This window comes from Miscanthus floridulus, chromosome 3 (assembly GCF_019320115.1).
Source record: "Miscanthus floridulus cultivar M001 chromosome 3, ASM1932011v1, whole genome shotgun sequence".
Lineage (NCBI taxonomy): Eukaryota > Viridiplantae > Streptophyta > Magnoliopsida > Poales > Poaceae > Miscanthus > Miscanthus floridulus.
The window spans coordinates 56,184,341-56,195,777 of NC_089582.1; the positions used below are offsets into that span (position 1 = coordinate 56,184,341).

The following is an 11,437-nucleotide window of genomic DNA, read 5'->3' on the forward strand; positions in this document are numbered from 1 at the left end:
AAAGCTGGGACGGTAATTTGTGATTACCGAGCCAAACACCGACAGAGCTTACACATTTGTGATTACAAAAGAAACTACTTAGCGACCGTAAGGGGGGTCAAGCATAGGGGCAAACACAGCAGGCCCTGAACTCAATGGCTATAAAGTGTCATGCTCGAAGCCAGTGAGGTTAAGCTCCATGGTCACCGGATCAAAATCTGGAGCGAAAAGCGCTTGAAGAGCCTCCTGTTTAGAGAGCGACAACGACGCAGCGAAGAAGGCCTTGATACTGTCCAATTCCAGAGGGTTCGGACCCTGCGCCTCTACGATCCCTAACTTTTGCTTCAGCACATTTTGCGCCTGGACAGTCGGGTTGGAGGCCTTGGTCTTAGTAGCCAGCCTCCCACTATGACGCACCGACATCACCGTTGAAGGAGTCCTAGACCTCCTCAGCCTCAGCTTGCAGCTCAACGGGGTCTCAAGCGAGATGCACAGCCGTGCCTCCAATTGTGCCAATAGTGACACATCAGCCGATAGAGGTTGAGCATTGTGGCCTTCGTCGTCAGTCGATGCGCGGTTGTGCCTCAACAGCTCAAGCTCCGTGACCTTCGAATCCGGCACAGGCGTCCGCGATCGCTTTCTACCCTAGGCGGAGCGATGCGTGGCCAAGTCAGGGCATCCACAAAGCTACGCTAGAAGCGACCCTCCAGGTCTGGCTGGGACCCCCACACCCAAAGGCTTCTCCGCGACGACCATCCCCTCGGAGTGCATGGGATCCCATCGCTCAAGGGCCAGCACGGCCTATAGCCCGAAAGTGATGGGGTCGAAGAAGTCAACATCACAGGAGACCTAGGGCAGGGAGGAGTGCACGACAACCTCATCTGCAGCAGGAATCTCAGACGGGGGGTGGAGCATCGACGAATCAACAAGCAACTCATAGGTGGCTTTGATGGTGATGCTGCCGAAGCGAAGTGAGCCAGTCCACGACCATGCTTTGCCACCCAGCACACATACACCCATCAACGACATGCAGGAAGAGCGACCAGTGGAGGCGACAACTACAGCGTTGGACCTCTGTCGCTCGCAATCATGCGCCATGTGCCAAAAACCGTGGCAATGCAGGCAGCAGCGGGGAAGTCGGCAAGTGGCCACCTGGTGACCGAGTCCTAGATAGGCAATTGAAGCACCTGCCCCAAAAATCGACGGGGACGATCCAGGGTTTGACCCCGCGTGGGCGCCTCGTTGAGGCCTAGCCTCACCGCCCTCCCAGCGCAGCGGCGGGTCGCCCATATGATGATTTGGAGAACGAGGCAGGATCCTCCGCCACTCGTCAGCATCATGGGCGGATACCCTGGTCTGCGGGCCGAGATGCAGGTGAACTGGGATCCGCTGATCCTTGGGCGGCGGGGTCGCACCGCCCCTACGTGACGCGTCACAGCCACCCGCAGTGGACACGGCAGCCCTCCGCTGGCGGCGTCGGTGAGGGCGTCGACGCTGCCTGCGTCGCCGTGGCACCGGGTTGGCAGCTGCGACCGCAGCCCCCGGTGGTGGGGTGCTCGCCATATATGGAGCAGCGCCCGAGCGAGTCCAGCGCGCGGTCTGCAGCGACGAAGAAGGAGAGCGTTTGATGTCGGAGCCACCAGAGAGAGAGCCATAGATGTCGTTTTATGTCCCGTTGTCCATCTTTTATACCAATCTTTGTTTTCGTTGTGAAATATGAACTGTGAGGCTCTCAGTGTCCTTTTTATATAAAAAAGAACGAAAAGTCTCGGCTCTACGCAGCGATGTTAGGGCGTCCCCAACAAGTCGATTTGAGTCAGCTATTTGATGCAATGGAACCGACGTGGAGGAGAGAGAGAGAGAGAGAGTGAAAAAAAAAACAAATCGCTAGCTAGCGCGGAAGGTGATGGTGGGCCTCTTCGGCCTTTTTGCTGTCACGGCCAATAAGAAAAGAACATATAAAGAAGTGTCTACTATTAAATTACAGGCTACGGCTAGACTATTCCATGTGGCCCCGCAGCCCCGCCCGTTCGTTGGCCCATGGATTCCAGGCGGTGTTGCACATCAGGCTCTGAGCCGACATCCTGGACCATCACGTATCACTAACCCATTCCCACCGAAGGCCCGCACATCCACCGGCCCACCCCAGTCGTCTATATCCGCCTCCAAACCCTACCCGTCTTCATTCCTTCCCCTCCGGCGCCGCCACCCCCAGACTCTTTCTTCGCCGCCGGCAAGATGGGCCGCGTGATCCGCGCTCAGCGCAAGGGTGCGGGGTCCGTGTTCAAGTCCCACACCCACCACCGCAAGGGCCCTGCCCGGTTCCGGTCCCTCGACTTCGGCGAGCGCAACGGCTACCTCAAGGCGTAGTCACCGACGTCATCCACGATCCGGGCCACGGCGCGCCGCTGGCCAAGGTCACCTTCCGCCATCCGTTCCGCTACAAGCACCAGAAGGAGCTGTTCGTCGCTGCTGAGGGCATGTACACGGGCCAGTTCGTCTACTGCGGACGCCGTGCTATGCTCTCCATCGGCAACGTCCTGCCGCTCAGCGGCATCCCCGAGGGTGCCGTCGTCTGCAACGTTGAGCACCACGTCGGGGACCGCGGTGTCTTTGCCAGGGCGTCTGGGGACTACGCGATCGTAATCAGCCATAACCCAGACAATGGCACATCAAGGTGACGATCACACTCTCTCCCTAAAGGCTGCATAGCGTTAGCTGGATGCGATGCGTGGTTAGGGAATGGTATCTAGTTTTCTTTAGGTGGTGGCCAGTTGTTTGTGTAGAATTTTAGTTAGTATTAGTATTTGTACTATACTCGTTGCATTATGAAATGATTAGAAATGAATTGTGTTAAGACTGTAACTTTTGTTTTATAGAAGGATGCATGTGAAAACATCAAAACATCTGTGTAGGCCCTTTTGGGGCTTTTGTGTTCACACAACATTTATTCGCAAACAAGTCTCTGAGGGTACCTTTCTTGCACAAAAAACTTCAATTTGGTGACCCTAGCAGTCTAGCGTAGTTGATGAATTAGTTTCATGAAATGATTCCAGTGCTGCGAATTAACTGGCAATATAGTTTTATAGTTTTGAACTCCGCCTATGGTGGGGCGCCTTTGGTGTCCCAGCATAGCAGGTCCCAAGCCCTGGTAAAGGAGGAGGGTTGTGTTAGGCGTGGCGAGCCAATGTAAAAACCTAGCCACTTAAATGGAGATGAAACCCGAAAGAAAATCGTTGGGGCGTAACCCTCTTAGCGACGCGCCATATCGGAACCCGGGTATGGTGTTAAATGGGCAAGGGCCGGGTCGTCACCCCCGTGACGCGCCATGTCGTGATCTGGGCATGGTGTCAAGTAACCAAGGATCGGGTCGTCGCTTCCTTAGTGGCGCGCTACATCGGCGCCCGGGTGTAGTGAAAAATGAGCAAGGGTCTTTGCATCAGAGTCGACGGGTGCGAAGGGTAAGGAAGCTAGTCGAACCAACTAGGATCCGTTTAGGTAGTTAGAATGTAGGGTCACTTACAGGTAAGTTAAGAGAATTAGTTGATACCGCGACTAGGAGGCGTGTAAATATATTATGCGTTCAAGAGACTAAATGGAAGGGTCAGAAGGCAAAGGAGGTGGACAATACAGGTTTCAAGCTTTGGTACACAGGGACAGTTGCGAATAGAAATGGAGTAGGAGTTTTGATTGATAAGAGCCTCAAGAATGGTGTGGTGGGAGTGAGAAGGCAAGGAGATAGGATTATCTTAGTCAAGCTTGTCGTTGGTGATATGGTCTTGAACGTAATTAGTGCGTATGCCCCCCAAGTAGGCCTCGACGAGAGTGCTAAGAGACAGTTCTGGGAAGACTTAGATGGTCTGGTTAGAGCTATACCTAGTAGTGAGAAGCTTTTTATAGGAGGGGATCTTAATGGGCATGTAGGTACTACAAGCGTAGGTTTCGAGGCAGTTCATGGAGGTTTTGGGTATGGTAGTAGGAATCAGGAGGGGGAGGAAGTTCTGGACTTCGCGGTAGCTTTTGACTTGATGATAGCCAACACTTTCTTTAGAAAGAGAGAATCTCATCTAGTGACCTTCGGTAGCGGACAACACTGTAGCCAGATTGACTTTGTCCTCGCAAGAAGAAATGACAAACGAGCATGCTTGGATTGCAAGGTGATACCAGGGGAGTGTGTTGTTTCTCAACATAAGCTTTTGGTGGCAGATTTTCGTTTTCAGGTGCGTGCCCGTAGGGATAAACAAGCTAAGATTGAAAGAACAAAGTGGTGGAAACTGAAAGGGGAGACGTCAGAGGTATTTAGGGAAAGGGTTATCAAAGAGGGCTCTTGGAAGGAAGAAGACGACATAAACAATATGTGGGACAAGATGGCAACCAACATTCGGAAGGTAGCCTCAGTGGTGTGTGGAGTAACCAAAGGAAGGGGACGCGAGGCTAAAGATACTTGGTGGTGGAACGAGGAAGTTCAAAGGGCTATTAAGGAGAAGAAAGAATGCTATAGACGCTTGTACCATGACAGGAGTGTGGACAACATAGAGAAGTACAAGGTGGCAAAGAAGACTGCAAAGCGAGCTGTAAGTGTGGCAAAGGGTAGAGCGTACGAGGATCTTTACCAACATTTGAGTACGAAGGAAGGAGAGAAGGACATTTATAGGATGGCTAGGGTTCGTGAGAGAAAGACACGGGACTTCAACCAAGTTAAGTGCATTAAGGATGAAAGGGAGCATCTCTTGGTAAAGGAGGATGAGATCTGACATCGATGGCAAGAGTATTTTGACAAATTGTTCAATGGTGAGAATATGGACACAACCTTTCAGTTGGATGACTCTTTTGATGACACCAATAGGCGCTTTGTGCGGAGAATCCAAGAATCTGAGGTCAGAGAAGCGTTGAAAAGGATGAAAGGAGGTAAGGCGATGGGACCGGATGGTATCCCAATCGAGATGTGGAGATGCCTCGGGGACATAGCTGTAGTATGGTTAACCAAGCTGTTCAACCGTATTTTTCGATCGAACAAGATGCCTGATGAGTGGAGGAGAAGTATATTGGTACCGATCTACAAGAATAAAGGAGATATTCAAAGTTGTACAAATTACCGGGGAATTAAGTTGATGAGCCATACTATGAAGCTATGGGAGAGAGTTATCGAGCATCGCTTAAGAGCAATAACGCGGGTCTCTATGAACCAATTTGGTTTCATGCCCGGAAGGTCAACCATGGAAGCCATTTTCTTAATAAGACAAGTTATGGAGCGGTATAGGGAGAAGAAGAAGGACCTACATATGGTTTTTATTGACTTGGAGAAGGCTTATGATAAAATACCAAGGAATGTTATGTGGTGGGCTTTGGACAAACATAAAGTCCCAACGAAGTACGTCGGGCTCATTAAGGACATGTACAGCAATGTTGTGACTAGAGTTCGAACAAGCGATGGAGACACGGATGACTTCCTGATTAAGATAGGACTACATCAAGGGTCAGCTTTGAGCCCTTATTTGTTTGCTTTAGTGATGGATGAGGTCACAAGGGACATACAAGGGGACATCCCTTGGTGTATGCTTTTCGCGAACGATGTAGTGCTAGTTGATGAAAGCCGGACAGGAGTGAATCAGAAACTGGAGTTATGACGGGAGACCTTGGAGTCCAAAGGTTTTAGACTTAGTAGAACTAAAACTGAGTATATGAGATGTGACTTCGGCACTACTACTCGGGAGGAGGAAGATGTTAGTTTGGAAGGTCAAGTAGTGCCTAGGAAGGATACCTTTCGATATTTAGGATCAATGCTACAGAGGGACGGGGATATTGATGAAGATGTTAGCCATAGAATCAAAGCAGGGTGGATGAAGTGGCGGCAAGCGTCTGGTGTCCTATGTGACAAAAGGGTACCACAGAAGCTAAAAGGCAAGTTTTATAGGACGGCGATTAGACCTGCTATGTTGTATGGTGCAGAATGTTGGCCTACGAAAAGACGACATATTCAACAGCTAAGTGTCGCGGAAATGCGTATGTTGCGTTGGATTTGCGGTCATACAAGAAGAGATCGAGTTCGGAACGATGATATACGTGAGAGATTAGGGGTAGCACCAATTGAAGAAAAGCTTGTCCAACACCGGTTGAGATGGTTTGGACATGTGCAACGGAGACCTCCAGATGCACCGGTGCGTAGTGGAATCCTAAGTCAGGATAGTAACGTGAAGAGAGGCAGAGGAAGACCGAAGTTGACTTGGGTAGAGGCAATAAAAGGAGACTTGAAAGGATGGAATATACCCAAAGACTTAGCCTTAGATAGGAGTGCTTGAAAGACAACTATTCACGTGCCTGAACCTTGATTGCTTCTGTTGGGTTTCAACTCTAGCCTACCCCAACTTGTTTGGGACTTAAAGGCTTTGTTGTTGTTGTTGTTGTTGTTGTTGATAGTTTTATAGTTTTGGGTCAGGTATTCTGTAATGGATTCTTCTACCACTAGACTTGTCTGGTTTAGCTATGCAATTTTAAATGATTTAACCACTAGACTTAAATAGTTATTATATCTGTGTAGAGATCTTCTACCATAACCCAATATGGGCAGTGTTGAAACCAATTGAACTAAGCTCTGTATTAAACTGGTTGGTATTTAACCCCTCTTTATATTTCCCAAATCCTTGAATGTATGCTCTGTTCCAATCATGCCTTAGATGGTGAATATGGCAACCTATTAGTATCACCTATTGTACTCAATGCAGAACTGTTCTGTTTTATCAAGATGCTAAGATCATTTTTTGGTTTTATGTGGATTTTTCCAGCAGGTGGTTGTGCTTATGATGTCATTTTATTAGTTCAATGCTTGAATGTTTGTTCATATGCCATTTCACTTTTGATCCCCTCCCTAACACTATCAACTATAAGCACCTCGTAGAAGATAGTTGAAATGTTTCCTTAGAAACTGAAAAGGGCATCTAAGATGTGCCACAAGATGACCAAAACTAACTTCTTAGGACAGAGGACATCCTTATCCATCTTATAAATGATATTTGTTGTTACCAGTAATTTTGGTTGCCGACTGCCGCATTTTGCTAGCTTGTCTTGACATGCTGTGTTCTCCTCAGTATAATTTGTGGTTACTTGGTTTCGTGGGTCAGCCTCCTCTAAGAAGAATCCATGGTATTGTGTTTTTCAGGATCAAGCTCCCCTCTGGTGCTAAGAAGATTGTCCCAAGTAGCTGCCGTGCCATGATTGGGCAGGTCGCTGGTGGTGGCAGGACTGAGAAGCCAATGCTGAAGGCTGGCAATGCCTACCACAAGTACCGTGTGAAGAGGAACTGCTGGCCTAAGGTGCGTGGTGTGGCCATGAACCCTGTTGAGCATCCTCATGGAGGAGGTAACCACCAGCACATTGGTCATGCCTCCACTGTCCGCCGAGACGCTCCTCCTGGCCAGAAGGTTGGTCTCATTGCTGCAAGGAGGACTGGCCGTCTTAGGGGTCAAGCTGCTGCTACTGCTTCCAAGGCTGACAAAGCCACTTAAACCCGTTAAATTTTGCCATATGCAGCATTAGCTACCTTATAGATTAAACATGTTTTTTTGGATCTTAATTTTGTGTGTCATTCTGATGAGTGATGAACTGTTGATACCAGGGACGTTTCAGTTTTTGTGGCAAGCTACTAATGAGATTTTTTGTTCTCTTTAATCAAAGTTGTACTTTATGTTGTCTTGTTTTTGTCTAGTTACAAAACTTAAGTATTTCCTGAACTGTACGCTGTGAAATGCATTTATTTTTTTAGTTCTTTTTCACTATTGTGTGCTTTAGTCGTTTGTTGTCTGATGAGCAATTAATGAGTACTTTCTTGGATCACAAATGCAAGTCTAGCTAGGTTCATCATGAGTTATTTTTCTTGGCTTCGATAATCTATACATAATAAGAATTCACATGTATTGACAGTATAAGATTTTATATTAATTGATTCGTCATGGGATACACTTTCATAGCATATTTTATTTAAAGTAATACATTCTATAGGTATTTGCATTTTGCAATCAAAATGACACATTGAATATTATCAATGTCAGTGAAGTTATATTTGTGATCAAAGGAAATGGTTGTATATATTCTTCATCATTTTGGTTCTAGTCTTTCGTTGTTTGTTTCTGATTATTCAAGGGATGTACTTAGGTCAATCAGTCACAAACTGGGACAGTTGGATTAGCTAGTGATGCAGGAGCTCGAGTCAAACCACTAAGGGTTTGGATTCTCTCCTCTGAACTTTAGAGCTCTAAGAGCTTTAGAGCACTTTATAGAGTTCTAAAGTTCTAATATGAGGTGGGCTAAAGTTTAGAGCTAACTTTGGATCATTTGTTTGGAGTTTTAGCTCTAAAGTTTTGAGCTTTAAAGTTTATAGGAGGAAATTCAAACATACCCTAAGTCGATTGACTCTAAATTCTCACTTGGCGAATCTAAACTCTCACTCTACTGATCAAGATGAGCAAATGCAGGCACTCGACCGATAAGCCAAATGACATTTACTAGGTCGTTTTCCTAGAACAGCGGGAATGGCCAAATTTAGGTGCAAACATATTCTTAGTAAAACTTACGTACTAAAAAACTTCTAGATTAGAATAGTTTAAGGGCGGGAAACAATTTTATCGCGTGATGAGACTTAAATTTCAAAAAATAGAAAACCCTTCAATACGATGTCGGATGAAGATAATTTTTATATGTAAATTGTATACCTCGATGAGATCTACAACTTTGTAGTTTTGAGTTTTTTCATTTAAGGACAGTAAGATGCTCGAAAAAATAATATAAAATTTCAGCACCATATTTTATCGCGTGATGAGACTCAAATTTCAAAAAATAGAAAACCCTTCAATACGATGTCGGATGAAGATAATTTTTATATGTAAATTGTAGACCTCGATGAGATCTACAACTTTGTAGTTTTGAGTTTTTTCATTTGAGGACGTTAAGATGCTCGAAAAAATAATATAAAATTTCGGTGCTCCCAAAAATACCAGAAGTTACTGTTCATCCGCAAAACCGCTCAGAAGTCGAAAGTTGAACTTTTTCGAGAATTGGAGGGCCAAAGTTGTTCGGTTTTGAAGTTCGAGGTTCAAATCCGAACTTTGCTGTAAGTTGGAGGGTGTAAATTGGACTTAACCCTCTTCTATTTAGGTATAGGAGATCTCTGGTTAATAATTTCTAGGCTCTCTTGGATCCCCCAATCCCATCCATCTTCCTTTGCTGCAAAAACCAAAGCAAACTCCGGCTAATCATGAATCATGAATCATGATCATGCAACACTACCCTATCTCCATGGGCGTGCTCTCTAGGGCCGATTTGATTCGTGACAAAACTTACCACACCAAATGTTAGTTATATCATAGTTTTTCACCAATTGTTTGGTTCATTGCCACAACTATTACATGCCACACATTTTTAGCACCATGTGTCCCACATGTCATAGACTTATTTTTGTGTCAAACTTTATCACAAATGTGGCTTCCATTTTACCTGCCGCACTTTTTGTGAGAGCCATTGTCGGGTTCATAAACCCGGGGTCCTCAATGGACCCGCTTCCCTGCAAAACTCAGCCCAACAGGTAGCGCAGCGACAACACGTGTCTGGCCGGCCCAGATACAAAATGACAGGTCAAGACCATGACCCGGTCCCCGACCGGCACCTCCGGCCAGGAGATCTGATCGGAGGTGCGACCGGAAGGCCTGGCCGTGGTGGGACCTTAGTCCGACTCCGACCCCCTTTCTCCGACCAAGAATACGATAGGACCTCTGCTCGTTGCTCTTTCCCGACCGGCACGGTCGGGGACGACTAGGAGCGACCGACCGGGGACGTAGCTTGATATGGGCCTGGGGAGCAGGCGGAGCAGATAAGGTAAGGCACTCAAGTTAACCGCAATACCGAGGACCATACCTTACCATGCCCTGCGCACCTGCAGGGCGGTGCCATCGGGTCATGTCAGGCGAACATGGTAGAGCCTGCCAGACGCGTCAGAGCATAAATAGTATTGTCGGCGCTGTCGTTTGCCGTACCAGACGAACATGGTAGAGCCTGCCAGACGCGTCTGAACATAAACAATATTATGGGCGCCGACGGCCATCCCGTACCCGATGACGTGGGCAACAAGACTAGGCAGCGCCCGTATGAACTCTCTCTTTCTCTCTAACTTGTAAGGTCATCCCCTTCAACTATAAAAGGAGATGCGTTTTCTCCTACCAGGAGGACAGAAGCTTTGAACCCCCGACGCCCCGAAGACTCGAAGACTCGAGGACTCGAGGACTCGAGGACAACAGCATAACGGCTCTAGAGCTCGACAGCTATACAGTCTGCACGCTCTCAACAGCTGATAAGCTCGGACATACAGAGCATACACGTCGATACTTAGCGTACGGTTAAGCATCCGTTACTCTCTTCCACCCGGCTCAGAGTCCGACTGGACCTCTAACACCCCCTTTCTCATTCCTTACTCATTTGTAACCCCACATCAAACTTCGAGTACCTAGGCTCAGGAATAAAGTCACCGACCGACCTCAACTGGACGTAGGGCTTGTTGCCCGAACCAGTATAAATCCTGTGTCATTGGATGCTAGGCCATATCAGATCACAACGCACGATAAAACTATAAATATTTATTTATTGACCACATTTCGCACCGGCAGCCATAATTTAAAGAAGGTTAGGCATGGTAAACTTTGGCACCAAACAAACAGGCCAGGTCATTAGATTTCGAGCCCTAATATTTTTGTAACAATTTTTCCGGATGCTCCACTAGTAGTACACTCCAAGTCTCAAGGCAACAAATGCTTTGACCATAGATCCTGGATTTTTCTCTTAATTAAGTAGTCACCCCGAGTAGTACGATGAACATCCTCGATTGCTGATGCATGCCATCGACGTGTTCGGTCTCCCTCCACAATAAACGTGTATCACTGGCTTGCTACAGGATATTGCCTCTCGCTCTATAAAAGAATGCAATTCTTGGATTCTGATGAGTCAAACAACCTGAGTTTTGACTAAATTTATATAAAAAAAATATAAATGTTTATGATACAAAACAAGTTTCATTAGATTAGCTATAGAATATATTTTCATAGTAAATTTATCTAGAGACATAAATACTAATACTATTTATTATAAACTTGGTTAAATTTAAGCTTGACTGAATGGCACGGATACCATAATTGCATTCTTTTAGGATGGATGGAGTATTAAGCAAGCCAAGTTATGTCAAGCTTTGGCTAATTCAAGCTTAAAAGCATAAAATAATATTACCACGGAAGCAGAATAGGCTAAAAGTCATGCACCTCATACAATGGCACTCGCTGCACGATGGAGCCCGATTTACCCAAACAAACAAGCGTAGTCACATGTGTTGCTGACGTCATCCACCAATAATGGAGGATCCCACGATCCACGCCATGACAAAGAGCAGGGCCATAGCCTAGCCGGCCGGCCGGGCCGGCCTGGA

General features: G+C 46.8%; 1 pseudogene; it reads left to right on the plus strand.

Annotated features, from left to right (window-relative positions):
• Window positions 1–2,110: 2,110 nt before the first annotated feature.
• Window positions 2,111–7,844, plus strand: LOC136545780 (large ribosomal subunit protein uL2-like; annotated as a pseudogene).
• The last annotated feature ends 3,593 nt before the right edge of the window (window positions 7,845–11,437 follow it).